At 37.7% G+C, this 15,213-nt stretch overlaps 1 protein-coding gene across 3 annotated transcripts in view; it reads left to right on the top strand.

Moving 5' to 3' along the window:
* The window catches only part of KLHL32 (kelch like family member 32), a 123,122-nt gene that overhangs the window by 1,919 nt on the left and 105,990 nt on the right, over positions 1-15,213 (top strand). Inside the window, exon 1 of one of the 3 annotated variants that reach the window (XM_077174731.1) lies at positions 12,840-12,892. The exons of the other annotated variants lie outside the window; for them this stretch is intronic. The gene's annotated coding sequence lies outside the window, so the exon portion shown is untranslated. Of the gene's footprint in view, positions 1-12,839; positions 12,893-15,213 lie in introns of those variants that run through there. 3 annotated transcript variants of the gene reach the window in all.

Raw genomic sequence — 15,213 nt, 5'->3', positions numbered from 1 at the left:
CCAATTAGCATCTCCTAAGCACAAGATCTTAAATTTTTTTTAGGTGTCTACAATGTTTATAAAAATATTGTGTTATACTGTACATACAAGCAACAAAAGGCCCTGTTAATTCCTGTATAGGCATGCATGGACAAAATGTACATTTGGGCAGCTATTGAATTGGCAGATGGGGCAAAGATTGTACTCCTAATATGTCAAGAGGGAAAGAAGTTGCCTTGGGGTTTCTTTGAAAATGGTCCAGTTAGATTGGCAGGTATACCTTTCATTCAAATCTAAACGGGAGAAAATGCTGTTAGGGAAGGGAATTTTAATATGGAAATTGAAGTGTTCTTTATTTAACACTTTGTAGCTCAGCACGAACCACACACGAGATGAAATTAACCACTGTTTTTAGTGTCAGAATACAATGGAATATTTTAAAAGTAAAGATGATCATGCAGAAACTTAATTTATGGATGTGTTTTTATGAAGGCGAGCTTGGAAGTGACTGTGCTTCAAAGTGACTCTGAACAAATAGAGTAGAATCTTGCCTTGGACAAGAATTATGAGATTCCTCTGATCTTTTAGTGGAGTTGTAATCTTTCTTCAGTCTTGTCTTCTTTTTAAAACAGGACATGAGCAACTGTGTTTAAGATGGCAACTTCTGTTGAAAAGTCTGTGTATTGCTGATTGTGTAAGTGAATTTCACCCAGGATTTGAATTTGAACATACAAAGAAATTTGAGTAGCATCAAGGGAGGTGGTTTTGTTTTGGTATTTTTCCCCTTTCTTTTTATTAAGGGGAGCAGTAACTTTTGATTTTACAGTAAGGAGAAGTATGGTTACAAGATCAGTAGCAGATGGAAATTTACGCTGGCATGGGTCATTTCTTCAGTGGGCACTTAAAAAGTAAAGTAAGTGCAATTTGAACAGAGAAAATGCTGTGTTCATTTTAAAAAAAGACTTTTTTGTTGTCTATTTTTGATTCAGAATATATTTCTTTTGCCTGAAAAGTCAGAACTTGGTGTAACAGCTTCTGACACTGATGATCAGCTTCTACAAAGCAGCAAAAAGGAATGTATTTAATAAGAAATCCATGGCACTGCTGTGGTATTTTTGATTGATTCTGCTGACTGGAATATGATGTGCTTAATGGTCAAGAATGACGGCAATTTAATGCCACACTAGCATGGGGAAGTGATGATTATAAATTGAACTAGAAGTGGAAATTGGATTAAGTGAAAAATGAAATTAATTTAATCACTTGTGTGAGAACAGATGACAGTTATTGGGAAAAACTAGCAAAACAAAAATATCATGCAGTGTAATTATACTTACTTACAGCAACCATGTATTTGTTGCATTTTAATTCTTTTATTGAAAAAAAGAATTATCCTTCATATGTCCCATCTATCTAAGACTTTCATATGATACTTGCCAGTGTTCTCTGCTCTTAGGACTTCAATTACTCTGACTACTCTGATTGCAGAAGTGGAGAGAGTCTTATGTTTGAATTTTTTCAAGGCTAAAAATTATAAGATTTTCCTAAGAAATTATTGAATTTTTATAAACCTAATTTTTAATTTTTTTACAGTTTATTCCCCACACAAAGAAAAAAAAGCCCAAACCCACCCTCATATTACTAACTGGTAGAAGCAGTATATCCCCTCAAATTTGTTGAATTAACTGATGCTTATACTTAGTAGTGAAAGTCAGGATCCTTGACATAGTGATTTCTAAACCCTCATTTCTTTGTGTTCAGACTGTGATGGCTTTTTGACTGCTTATGAAATAAAATGAGGTCTGCTGCTCTGGCATTCCATGTACACACTATATTGCATGACTGTCTGCTTGTAGATGGGATGCTTTTATTCCCAACTGATTTTTGAAATTTTAGGATCAAATTCTGATTACTGAAAATAAGTAAAGAGTAGAAACCCTTGGGTCTTGTGATTGTTTTAATTTTTTTTTAATTTTGTCTCGTGTGTGGGTTTTAGCCCTGGCTGAATTTTGGACTTCGAACAGTTAGAACCTTCAAATTGAGAAGAAACCTACTTAGGAAACCATTTTTTGAGGGGCATTCCTGCTAAGCCTGAAGAAATTTCGGTGACTAGAGGCTGCTCTGGGAGGTAGCTTCAAGAGAAGGAAATGAAGCAATTATGTTGGAGTTTGACAGTTTAAAGTGGGAGACCAGGAGAGCTTTGAAATTCCTGGTTCTGTGTGTTCGCATGTGGATCAGCCACCCCGAGTCTGCCTGACCTTTATAGAAAGGGAAATTCCTAATGTAGGCCAGAAAGGATCTGGGCAGGTGGTAGTCTGTGTTCTAGATGCTAGAAAAATGTTCTGTCAAGATTTATTGGATATGTTTTAATTGCATTTTAACTATAAAAATTTACTCTAAGCTAAGATTCAACACTGGAGTCCATTGCTGGGCTTGCTGTGGACCTGCAAGGTTTGTCTTCCTTTCTGGGGCAGGGGTTTTCACAGATGAGGTACCTGCATTAGGAGACCTTTTGTGCTCCTTGCTGTTAGTGGCAGTGGGGTCGCTCAGGGCAGAGAGCTTGTAGGAACTGGGGCAGTACCAGGGGGTCTTTATGCCCCTCCATCCACTGTTAGATCTTTGAAATACAGCTCTCCTTTGGCTTGAGACGAGAAAGATGCTGTTTCAGAAAGTGACATTTCAGTAGTGAATGCTGTGCAAATTCCAGTCACACTCATGCCAGTTGGAAGCTGTTGACCTTGCTATTGACAGTTGGATATTTCCCTCTGATGAGAAAGCAATGAAATATGTAAATAATTATGAATAAAATAAATCAGAGGCTTCACAACATCAATAATATTTGAGAATGCATTATTTTTCTTGCTCGAATTTAGGTGACTACTCTCAAGAGTTATGTAAATTAAGGATTTGTTCTGCCAAAATTTCCGTAGCAATATGCTGTGGCAGTTTAGAAGAGCTTTAATTGTAGGGAATGAGCTCTGTAGGGGGATAAATATTGTAAATATTTTGATTCGTCAGTACGTGAAAGTTAAGGTTGTTCTGAAGAGTGTCTTTTTCTACAACCATCTGTCTTTGTTTTTCCTGACAGGAATGATACATATAGTGGTGGTATTTGACAGTATAGATATTGTAATGTTGGAGCCTAATTTACTTTTCTGTTTTTTCTGAGTGCTGTGATTGTTTGGGATGGATCTTAAGATCGTGGATTTTTCCGCTCAGTAGTCAACTCTTCAATTTTTTTAACCCCTTATGGCTTGAGAATAACCTTTCATTCTAATCTTCTGTAAGAAACCTGTTGGAAAAAATTCTCGGCATCACTAGTTTGGATTACAGGGGGGTTTTGTTTTGAAGGTATCAAATCTCAGAGTTATTGAGGTCCATTTCTGCATTGTTGTTAAGGCTTGATTTCCATCCTGTATGCTTTGTTAGTTTTCTTAAAGTGATTGTTTAAGTGAAAACAGCATTACTTAGATTAATAACACATTTTGAAGAAGATGTGAGCAAGCTTATGGCCTTATTCTGTCTGAAACATTTTCCATCAGGTTTCACTTCAGGTCAAATAAAGTAAAAGGGCTGCTGCCCTTTGTAAGCTAAACTGTGCCTCTACCTGGCCTATTAAGACAAAACAGATAAAAACCTGTGGTTGAAGAAATGTCATCAGGATATGTGGAATGTATATTTCCCAGGTTTATTTTTGAAGTTTTCTAAAATTGGTCTTAATGTTTTTTCCCCCAACAACTACATTTATAAGACAGTGTCTTTAATAATAGCTTTTTCCTGATCTAATACAGATTTTAAAATTATGTCTTTAAAACAATAAGAAGATGGTTCTCCTTTTGAGGGGATACATCTCCGGTGATTTTTGCCTTTTCTCTGTTAGTTTTGAAAGCCCCCTTTCAATCAGTGACCTATATTTTAGTTGCATAAACAACAACGAAAAAGAAAGAACTGAGGTGATATTTTCAGAACAGAACTGGGACTTTGACTTCAGTGATCTGTGGAGATCAAAATAGAGGTCTCAAGAGGAAGGCTGAACTGACGTGCTGCCTTCTTGTGGGGATAAAAGTACCTGTTTTGTGAGTTTGGTGTATTCCTTAGCTGAACTTATTTTTTTTCAGTTTTTCTTTTTCTGTTTCTGTAGAAAACTCAGACAAACAAACAGGAAGGGAGCAGAACTCCTTTCTGGCAGGGCCTTAGTGCATCAGCACTGTGGAGTGCACTGGAGAGTGTGCCATGCCCCTGCTGTGCTGGGCTTCCCAGCCCCAGTGAGGTTACATTAAAGTACACTCGGCATTTCTTGTGGTCTGGGGTTACTTTTGCATATAAATGCTGTATTTGCTTGTAGAGAAAGTGTGTAGGAAATTGAATGATGGCAATGCAAGCAAAGTCTTGTCCATTTGCATTTCATGTATGTGGCTTCATCCTCCAAACACACAGAATGGCAGAAACTTACATGTTGCTGAAATGTAAATAGAAGAACTAGATGTGCTTTGCTTGCTTGCTTGCTTACTTAGGGAGGGTAACTATGAATGGAGGCAAAACAAAAGTAGGAATTCAGCATTAGAGAGTAAGTCAAACTCCAAAATGTTTCGGTCGCCAGGGCTGGCTACCTATTACAGGAGGAAACTCTCCTGCACCAGTGTGACTGGGTCCTCAGGTATATATTCAGTTTGAATTATGCCATTTCTTTTTTTGTTTGTGTGGGGTTCTTTTTTTGTTTTTGTTTTTTTTTTCTTGGTTGTTAGTTTTTTGTTTTGTTTTGTTTCTTTTTATTAGATTTGTTCAATATCTTTAAGACCTTTTGATCAGGTCTATAGTGCACAATGGCATCAGATTCCATGCTTCACATCTCTGCATGTCAATGACAGCAGATGAGAACAAGTCATACACAAAATTAGTGGAGTTTATATTCCTTGCAGCTGTTCACATTTCCCCAGGCTTCCCAATCCACCATAGTGCAACTTTACCTTAAAGGCTGGAAAGCTGCTAAGACAGGCTGTTTGAATTTACTGTCTTTGCTAATTAGAACTAACACTTGCACTATGGACTTGCATTGATTTTTAGTGGTGTTGCTGGGTTGGTGAAGAGAGTTAAGGCTCTAGTAGCAGAACCTTGTCAGTTGTAATTTGTAGCAGTTTAAGACATAAATACCTCCAGCCTTCCACCTCCCTCTGCACACACTGCAGAGCTGGAGGAGCAGAGCAAGTGCCTGCACTTTGTCTGGTTGTGGGCACTGTTGTGGGGTGTCACTTTGGGTTTGTACCATGACACCAGTGGCAACACAAGTGTCACCTGTGCACTGGGGCAATCCTATGGGGCATGCAGGGGAGAGGAGTCAAAGCATCTTCAGTGGCATAGGCTGATTCTGTGAATTACACATTATGTTCCTACATTTTGTCCTGTTACTGGCCTGTGTACTTTGAGTGTTGAAAATCGTTGTGGGAAACCCAAGGAGTGAATTTTCATAGGCTGTGTCTTTAGTTCCTGATGTATTTATTCTTTGGCCCTGGTAGTGAGGGAGATTACTGTGTGATCACCAAGTAGCCCATAGCAAACCAGATCAAGCCCTGAACATCTAAAAGGAAGAAAAAAAACCCCCGTGGTAATATAACTACTGGGATCTAAAGATATTAGAGAGAAAGCTGGGGTTCTGCTGTTTGTTTGGGGTTTTGTGACTTTGTTGTGGTTTTTTTGTTTTGTTTGGTTTTTTTCTGAGCTAGCTGGTATAGTCTATGGGAGGAAAGAAAAAAGTGTGGACAGAAGTGTTTCTTTTGCTTAGACCTGGAGAAGGCACAGAAGTCTGAACACTTGTCCATTCTTTTTATAATTCAATTTCTGCTCCTAATTAAAGACCAGAGATTAAAAATTATTTAATATCTTCATTTGACGTATTTCTCCTTGAAAGAGCAATTTTTCTCTGAGTAAAGTTGTGTCTCAGACTAAGGAGGGCTAGGGAATGGTTGAAGAAAATCTTGAACTGTAAATTCAGAACCTTCTATTTGAACGGAGGAAAAAGCCCCTCTATCTGTTGTCGACTAAGGTTATTTTCCATCTCTTTATCTCTGTTACACACATTTGAAAACTGTCAGAAGAACCAGACTTTATCAGAAAATTCCATCTAATGGATTTATGACACCTTATGCATCTTGTTTTGACACAAAATATTCTGCAGCTGTACTGGCTTGAGGTACTCCTGGTCCCTCTTTGCTCCTGCTGCGGCTCGTGTGCTTTGCTGGCACCACTGTTTGTGGAGGCACACTGGGGATTGGATCACCAGCCTGTCTCTTAGAGCTTTAAGAAAAAATAAAGAAACCCTCCCCCTAAAAATTAAAAAGCAGCCCCACAGAAGTCTTTCTTACACTCTCAAACCAGATCAGGCAAAAGAAGGAATTATGGAAGCTGAACTTGTACCCATTCTATCTTGAAAGAAGAGAAAGTTGCTTTGACCTGTGATGAATATATGCAGACTAGAGAAAGGCATGTGGACTGTAAGTGTTTAGTTTTCTTTTATATAGTCGGGGGTAAAAGGTGTTAAAACAGTGGGTTTATTTAGCAGTTTCTGGCACTGATTTGTAGTAAGCAAATGTTTACACTTCAGCTTGCCATAAATAAACAGAAGGGTGTTTGGAAGCCCTGACCAGCTTTTGTGTAGGAGAGAGCAGTCATAACAAACTGGTTCTGTGAGAAACTGAAAACAAATAAAAGATGGGCTGTTATTCATGCTTTGCAAAGGCAGAAGAGACTGTGAACAAAAGAAGCAAGTAATTTTCAAATACTGAAAAACATTGTTTGTGTACCTGGGATGAATTTCCGTAACATTTCATGTTCTCCTGTTTTCAATCTTTAGAAAATCTAAAGAGAAGAAGGGCAAATGATTTTAACCCACTCCAGCCTCAGAGAAGGGTGAAAATCTTCACTGCATTCAATACTGCTGTGAGTCTTTTGTATCTCCCCAAGATATTCCCAAGAACATTTGCTCCCTGTTTCTGAGTGTTAACAATCTTACAGTCACTTAATATGTTGTATTAAGTGTGTAAAAATGCCCTAACAAACCTTTTCTCACAAGGAAAGTTCTTCTTTTAGTGCTTAATGAGATTATTACCCACTACAAGGAAGTTATTTCCTTATTATTTTGTTTTCTTGGGATTTTTTGAGTCTAACATTGCAGTATAATGAGATAGGTAGGCAATAGGGTGTTTCCAGTTGGGTAGCTGAAGGATAGATTTATGGATTTTTTAAAACAGTTAAATAGTACCAAACCCCAAAATCAATATTCTGTTTTTATTTGTACACATAGTTTTTGTGATTGAGTAAAGTCTGAGTATCTTAGTAGCTGATAACTCATACTGACTTTTTTGCAAATTTTTTTGTGGTTTTCATACAACTACAGCAATATACCAAAGAATCTCTAGCCTTAAAAGATAGACTAGACTCAGACTTGGAATGGAGCTGACAAAATGGTAATAAAAACAATGGCTAAGGCTGAACCTTTTTCTTAGTAATTCCTTGTGTGGAATGGAAATATAACTTCAGCAGTCTTAGGGTCTTCACATAGAATCTCTTGGTTGTAGGGTTCCACTGGAGCCAAGTAGGCAGAGAGATTGTATTAATAGCTCAAATCAAATGTCTTTGTGACTGTGATGGTAGGAAAAAGAAGTATGTTTTACAGAAGGAAGAGATGAGATGAAACCTTCTATATTAGGGCATACAAGTTGACTGTGCTCTGTAGAGATACCCACTAAGCTGGGAACAAATTAGCAAAGTATGTAGGAACACTATTTGTGGTGTAGTATTTTGTGTGAGTAACGTGTTGAGAAATTACTTGTATGGCTGCAGGTCTCTGCATTGGGCTATGTGGAATGCAGGTGAGATCCCTTGGGAACTGCAGGTCAGTAAACTGCAGTCCAGATTCAGAAATTTTATTCTCTCTCTCTCTCTGTGAGAAATAGACTTCAAAGGCCACACTTACATGGTAATAAGTTGGGGAAACTTTTGAGTCCTAATAGTATTGCTGCATCAGACTTTGATTCATCTTTGAGATGTTTGTGTTGTCAGTAGCACTTACTGAAGGAACTTCATAAATAGCTTTTAGTTCTAGTTAGTGTGCAGATTGTGCTCTTTCTCTCCTGAAAAAAAGGTGGCAAGAGCTTTTATTTGATTATCTTGAAATTGGTATAAATACAGAGGTAAAAACTTGCATCTGTTTTTCAAATATAACCAGGAGTTAGCCTGAGAGCAAGCTAGTGGTGAAGCCAGTCCTAGTGGTGATGCAAGAGCCTCTATATGCTCAGTGACTGGCAACACTGTCAAATCAACAGGTTAAGGTGCTTTCAAGGTGGGGAGAGATCTTTCTGACTTTATTTATTTATTTATTTATCTATCTATTTATTTATTTATTGGAGATCAGTTGTCTCCTGATTCTTTCTGGGGGCTGAGTAGTGTTGAATAACTGAGGTAAATGAATAAACCTGGCTGAAGTAGTCCTGCAATTCTTGGCTGCATTAGGCACCTTACTGTCCAAAGATGGAAAAGAAGCAGTGAATGTGTGCTTAGAGTGCTGGATCATGTACAATGCAATGGCTCAGTTCCTTGGCAAGGTGAGGAGCAGTCTGTCCCCTGCAAATTCTCTGATTCAAATCCAGCTTCTTGTGTGTGTGTGCCATTTGGTAAAGAGAAATCAAGCACAATTTAATTATCCTCTTAGTCCTTGGATGTATCTGCAGTATCCTTGGGCTTTGCCATTGGAGGGAAGGAGGGGGTGCTTCAGGCCATCTTTATGCCAGGCAGCAATTTTTGGGCCAGTGTGTCTCTGTTCCCAGCTCAGGACACTGATGAATAGCTTCTGCTTGTTATATCATGGAATGGCTTTTAATCTTAGCATTGTCATTCTCAAGCATTCAAAGTCTAAAAGTCAGTTCCCAGACATAAGTAATCACATTTATTCAGACATTCCCCAGAAGGAGTCATAAGCCTGGTGTTAGATTATGTTTTCAGGCTTCTCTCAGTAATCTTCAGCCTTATAAACTTTATTCTTTCTTGTGAGGTGAGAGCTTCAGGTACAGATTAATTCCAGGAGATGCATTTGGTGACAGGGAAGGAAACCACTATGACTGGTTTATTTTGGCTATTTCAAAACTTAAAATGTGTATATTTTCTGATCACAGATTACCTGTGGTTGCAACAAAGCTATTCTCTAGTGTTAGAGCCTGAATTAGAATTTTCCTGCCTAAATCAGTCTGTGTCTAATTTTGATGTAGAAATTCAATTGATATTAAGGATCCTGTCCCATAGAGGTGTACTAACAGTGATATACTTAAATTGTATTATTTGCTGTGGTCCAAATGTAAAAGCAACCTAGATAGCTTCCATGTGGGTTAGAGGCTGGGAATCTAAACTAATGAAAACTAATGAAAAAGTAGCTGGAGTAAAAGTGATGTGGAAGTGTTCTGATACATCTGATTCTGAAATAAGTCAGAATAATATAGGAAAATACAGTAATTCAGATTTCTCCCAAGCAAGTTAACTTTTTTTGAATTTTGCCAAGTGTGTAGTATAGAATAATACTGTTTTGTTGGACATAGGCAGTTTAATTTTGTCACCAGTCTTTTTTGGAGTTGGTTGTCCCTTTTATGTCAGCAAATGTTGTTTTTGCTTGTTGAAAAGTTCATAGCAGCTGGAATCAAATGCTTTGCTCTCAAATGAGAGTGATTATTAAAAAGTTAATCTCTGATCTTAATGTCTTTTAAATAATTTAAGATACTAATGTGAGATCTTCTACATAAAGTGCGCAATTAAAGCAATAAACAGCGTAAGATCTAGTGAAATGAATTGTTTGATGAAAGATCTCTTCCACTACCAAAAAAATCCAAACCAGCCAGCACTGAAGTGAACACCCCTACCCAAACCTGTGTAATACAAGCTTGGTAACTCTGTGTTCTGCTAAATATATTGTGGATATTTTGATTTGAGTTAGAGCTTTGACTTCTTTGAGTAGTTTAATAACATTTTTTAGGAATTAAGGGATTATTTTGGCCTTACAAGTGTCCATGAAGAAGAGATTTGGAAGAAGAAATCTCTTCAGGGCTCTCTTTTAAAGTTTTGTTGCTACCATATCCAGGAAAATATTCATTGTTTTCTGGGATTTGGTAGTAACAGTAATAGGCCACTGTTGTCCCTTTGGTAATTCATGGTTTCATTTTGTTTTGATTTTCTTCTCTACCTGGCAGTGTGGTTTTGATGGAGATGTCCACTGTGACCTCTAAGAGCAGTGGCTTTCCCAGACATCATAGTTAGCAGAATTATCTTTCCAGAAGGCTTCTTAGTGTGACTCAATTCTGGTGCATTCTAATTCGTTGCCTTAACATTTGATTATCAGAAGCATTACATTTAAAAGCAAAAATTTTATTGATTGATGGAAATTTATTCAAGATGTTTTAAATTGCTTGGGTTTTTCTTGGTTGATGACCATCTGTTGGAAAACTTTGAAAATACCCTCAATGGAACTTAGTTAAGGGAAATAAATTCTTTTGCTCTTTGTCAGGAGTCATTCAGGGCTCAGCTTACTCTCTGGAATAGGAATGTCTAGTGCCACTTGAGATACTGATGCAGAGGGGACTGGATGTCCTGTGTGTCCTATGTCCTCTTTCTTATCTACCCAGGAAGATGTCTTAGATACTCTACAGGGTCTGAAATAACAGTAAATTTCTGTATATTATCAACTGAATTCACGTCTTATTTGAGTTTAATTGGAAAAGTTTTTTAAAAGTGCATGCTTGTATTGCTTACAAAGTATTATTTTTGGTTGTCAAGTGAAATAATCACCAAACTTCATATACAATAGTTGCACATGTATTGCCACCAAGTTTTCCTATCCTAAAAAAAACCCAAAAAAAACCAAAAAGGAAAAACTACGCGCTTATGACAAAAGAAGTGTTTAGTGCTACAGTACATTTGGTTTGGATTGGTATTATTTCTAGACGGGAGTTTAAAGGCAGTACCAATAAATGGAAAAGACTGAAACTCATAAATGTGCCCGACTGGGACACCTAACAGAGATGTGGAGGCATGTGTATTTGCTATGGTTTTGATAGAATTTCCCCCTTTTGCCCCTTCTGTTTCCCTTTATGAGATAAAATGTCTTCAAGAAGATTGGAATGTGGAATAAATAGGTCATATGGGACTAATATGCTGTTGCATGCATGCTGTACATTCGTAGTCTTCTCAGCTGTGCCACTGAGAATCTCACAAAGAACAGAATTGTCTAGGTTGGAAAGGACCTCTTGACATAATTTAGTCAAAGCAGGGTCAGCTAGATCAGATTGTCCAGGATGGTGTCCAGAGGTATTTTGAATATCTCTAAGAATGAAGACTCCACAAGCTCTCTGGGCAACCTGTTCTGATGTTTAACAATTCCTCACAATAAATAGCATTTTCTAGTGTTCAACAGGAATTCCATGTCTGTTAATGTGTGCCCATTAAGTTATAGAAAAAACAGTGTTTTAACTTGAAATATAAGTAGCTATTTGTAGCACTTCATGTTTTTAACAAGGTAATTATTGCCCCTAAAATTAAAAAATAAATGTTATTTTAGAAACAAGGAAACAAATGCCTTTTTTATTTTTTTTCCTCCTGCTTGGCACTGTTTAGCTTTCTCAAATAGGGTGGGATTCTAGTGATTGCATTCAATTCACAAATTTCAGTGAGGCATGTAGGTCTGTCTTAACAAATCATCTGATGTTTGGTTCTAGGAGCAGTAGTCACAAACCCTAGAGACTTGCTGAACTCACCAGTTCAATGTCCTGGTAGTGATAGATGTTCAGAACAACAACTCAACAAGTTGCTTGCATGTATATAAAGGGAAGAACAAGATGTCAATTTAACTGATAAAATCAGAAGTGTACAAGTATTAAATTCTTCACTTCTGCAAGTAAGCACCTAACTGTAGCCTTATGCAGTCTTTCATAGGTTCCCCTGGGAATTTAAACAGCAACTTGTTTAAAAAAAAGTTTTTACTTCTGTTTTGAAATGTAGCTTTTGGTTTGTTTGGTTGGGTTTTTTTTTGTTTTTTGTTTTTTTTTTGTTTTGTGGTTTTGTTTTGGTTTTTTCATTTGTTTAAATAAACTAAGAAGTATTGATGCAACATTTGCCTAAAAATGGATCTGAGTCTGTCTTTGAATCTGTGTGTACCCAAAGGATTTAAAGTATGATTTCTTGGATTGTCTCTGAAAAGCAGAGAATAGAGTACATTTAAAAATCTGATGTTTCCAAGCAAGAACTTACATGTTTCTCTATTAACCTATATGATAGAGCTTAATTAGAGGCGATATTTTTCTTTAGGAAAAAAGCATTTCCTTAAACTGAATTTCTTAAGATGATGTCAAAGTATGACTCATGCTACAAATATATGCATCTTCACTGTGAGATTTTTTAGACTGTATTTCCTGTCACCTCCCCTCCCTGTCTGATTTGTCCCTTCTGCTCTGAGGGAATTTTTATTTGTTGTATTGACACTGGGTTTTAATGACAGTGGTCAATATCAGAACATTTTCTAGGTAGCTGGTCTGGTGGATTGAATAAAGTCTGTATTAGAAATGAAATTTGTTGAGTAAAGGATGAGAGAAAAAAGGAGATCTCCTATTTCAGTAAGATACTATAATATGAAATCTGGATTCTGGATAAATCCTTGGAGAAAAGAATCCACTAACTCTATCATCAGCTTGGTCAGGGCATTCAGCTGTTTTCCAGCATGTGAGGTTGGGTGTCCTGATGTTTCCCCTTGTGTTCCCAGCAGGTGTGTGAACCACAGCTTCCTCTGGTAGGAACTGTACCATTCCCAACTGTCCTAGTGCTTCAAAAGCTCACACTCTAGCAGATTGTACTCACAGGGAGCAGGGAGAAGGCCACAGTTCCTTGAGTAAGTCTGCCAATTGATATCCCTCTTGAGCTGAGAGCATTTTTCCTTCTAATATGGTAAGAGCTTTCTCCTTTGTCCAGGTAAGGTTTGTACAGTCCTGTGTGTGTATAGCAAAGCTCCTGCAGATTTTTGTTTATGGGTCAGAAAATCCATCTGACATTTTCAGTGCCACTTTGCTTATCCCAGACCAGGCTTATCTGTGTACTTGTCTAGGTTATAGAGGTAGCAGTGACTGTGTAACCATGTTGCTGCTGGTGAATATAAGAAATCATGGTCTTACAGTAACAAAATATGGACATGATGGAAATTCTATCTTTCCTAAAATACAATTTTTTTTTTTTTTTAAATCTGCAGAAGGCAGTGTAAAACAGGGTAAAGAGTTAGAAGCAGAGGTGACTGTGCAGGCTTCACTGCTTATGGCTTTTGTAATTGCACTGTATAATAGAACTTGGAGAAGGGCAACCCTCTCCACTCTCTCCCACTGCTTCTCACCCACAAATAGAATTTATCTGTAAATATTATTTATCCTGGTCATCTAATTAGTTTTGATTTTCTCTTTCAATCTAGATTTCTTTAATGCTTAAATCAAATATATCTTTTTAGTAAAGAAGTGTTTCAATTGATCTGAGTCCCTTGTAAGGAAAAGGTCTAAATTAGATGGATTCACTTCAGAGCTCTAGCTAACTTCAGGTCCTGTCACTCCTACTTAAACTTCTAAGTCAATTATGAAAAGCTACATGTAGAAATTCCTTTTATACTTGAAGCACCTTAAAGCTAAGCAGTAACACAGGCATCCCTGTAATACAAGAGTTTATGCTGGAATGGCATTAGTCAGGCTTTTAGAAGTTTTGATGCAATTCAAGTGTAGAAAAAGGGCCCTAAGGGAGTTCAAACATTCATGTTTTAAGAAGTGATGGAATTAGGAATACCTGTGCTTTTCCTTGTAGTAAGCTGATTGTAAGGGACTTCAGTTTTGGTATTGGAGCACATAGGTTTTTGCCTTTTCTAGCATTCTTAGTTTCATGAGCATGTAACCCTTTGACACTTTTTCAAAGGTAAACTAACTAAAAAAATCTTGAAGAGCTGTACCAACTGAATGGAAGAGCAGCATGATTGGAACCATTAGCACTAAGATAAGTAAACTGTCAGGAATTATTCACTATGATCCATCACAGTCAGCAGAAAGGGAAAGCAAATGTTCTGCAGCTGTTTCTCCACAAAAAAAAAAGGTGCAAAACTTGGTGATCTTGATTTCTAGTCCAAAATCTAGATGGAATGGACTTTAATAGACATTGATTCTTTTATTTGCATTCTTCTAAATCTGATGGTTTTGTCATGCACACATTTTAGCCCAGGATCTTCCCTGCCCTTGTCTCTTTGCCTTTGTTCTGTGTGCTTTCACAGTCTGCTCTCCTGAGCATTCAGTCTTCTTGTCCAGCAATTAGAATTGTTCCCTGATGACCTCTGGCTTCTCTTCCTACGATTGCACTGTAGAAAAATCCATTATTTCTACTCTATTTTCTCAGATACTTATCTGATTTTAGTACTGTGTACTGTTTCCCTGTTTCCACTTCCCCTTTGCAAAAGAGGAAACCCAGGAAATAACTGTAGTTGGTCTTCATCACCAGCTTCCTCCATTCTGTTTTTATTTCCTCTTCCTACTTCTTTCCCACTTGACATCTCCCTCTTGGCCTCATCCAAATGTATTTCATTATCAAGGTGAATCACACTCTGCCCAATTTGCTTAAAGCTGTCAGAAATCTTTTGATGCCCTTTTCTCATAACAGGAAGGAGTTTGCAAATATCTTTGTTCTCTTACATTGAAAGAGTAGAGGAAAGTCCATAAGCCAATTATGTGTCTAGTTTTGAGGTCCTTAATACAAGGAATGATGACTTGTTAGAAAGGGTCCAGGGAGGGATCACAAAGGTTGTCAAAGGGCTGGAGCACCTTTCCTGCAGAGACTGGCTGAGCCAGCTGGGATTGTTCAGCCTGGAGAACAACTTGGAGCCTGGCCTCACAGTGGCCTTAGAGTAAGAGGCTTTATAAAAAGAGGGAGATTGACTTACACAGGCAGGTAATGATAGAAGAAGGGGAATCAAGGTTTTACAAGGTTTAGGTTAGATGCCAGAGAGCAATTCTTTATTCAGAGGGCAGAGACGTATTTGAACAGGTTGCCCAGAGAAACTGTGGATGCTCCATTCCTGAAGGTGTTCAAGGCCAGGTTGAATGGGACTTTGAGCCACCTGGTCTAGTGGACTCTGCCCATGGGAGAGGGGGTTTGGAACTAAATGATCCTTAAGGGCCCTTCTAGCCCAATCCA

The sequence above is a fragment of the Agelaius phoeniceus genome, chromosome 3 (assembly GCF_051311805.1).
Source record: "Agelaius phoeniceus isolate bAgePho1 chromosome 3, bAgePho1.hap1, whole genome shotgun sequence".
Lineage (NCBI taxonomy): Eukaryota > Metazoa > Chordata > Aves > Passeriformes > Icteridae > Agelaius > Agelaius phoeniceus.
The sequence above is the reverse complement of the archived record's forward strand: the minus strand, read 5'-3'. Positions and strand labels throughout refer to the sequence as shown.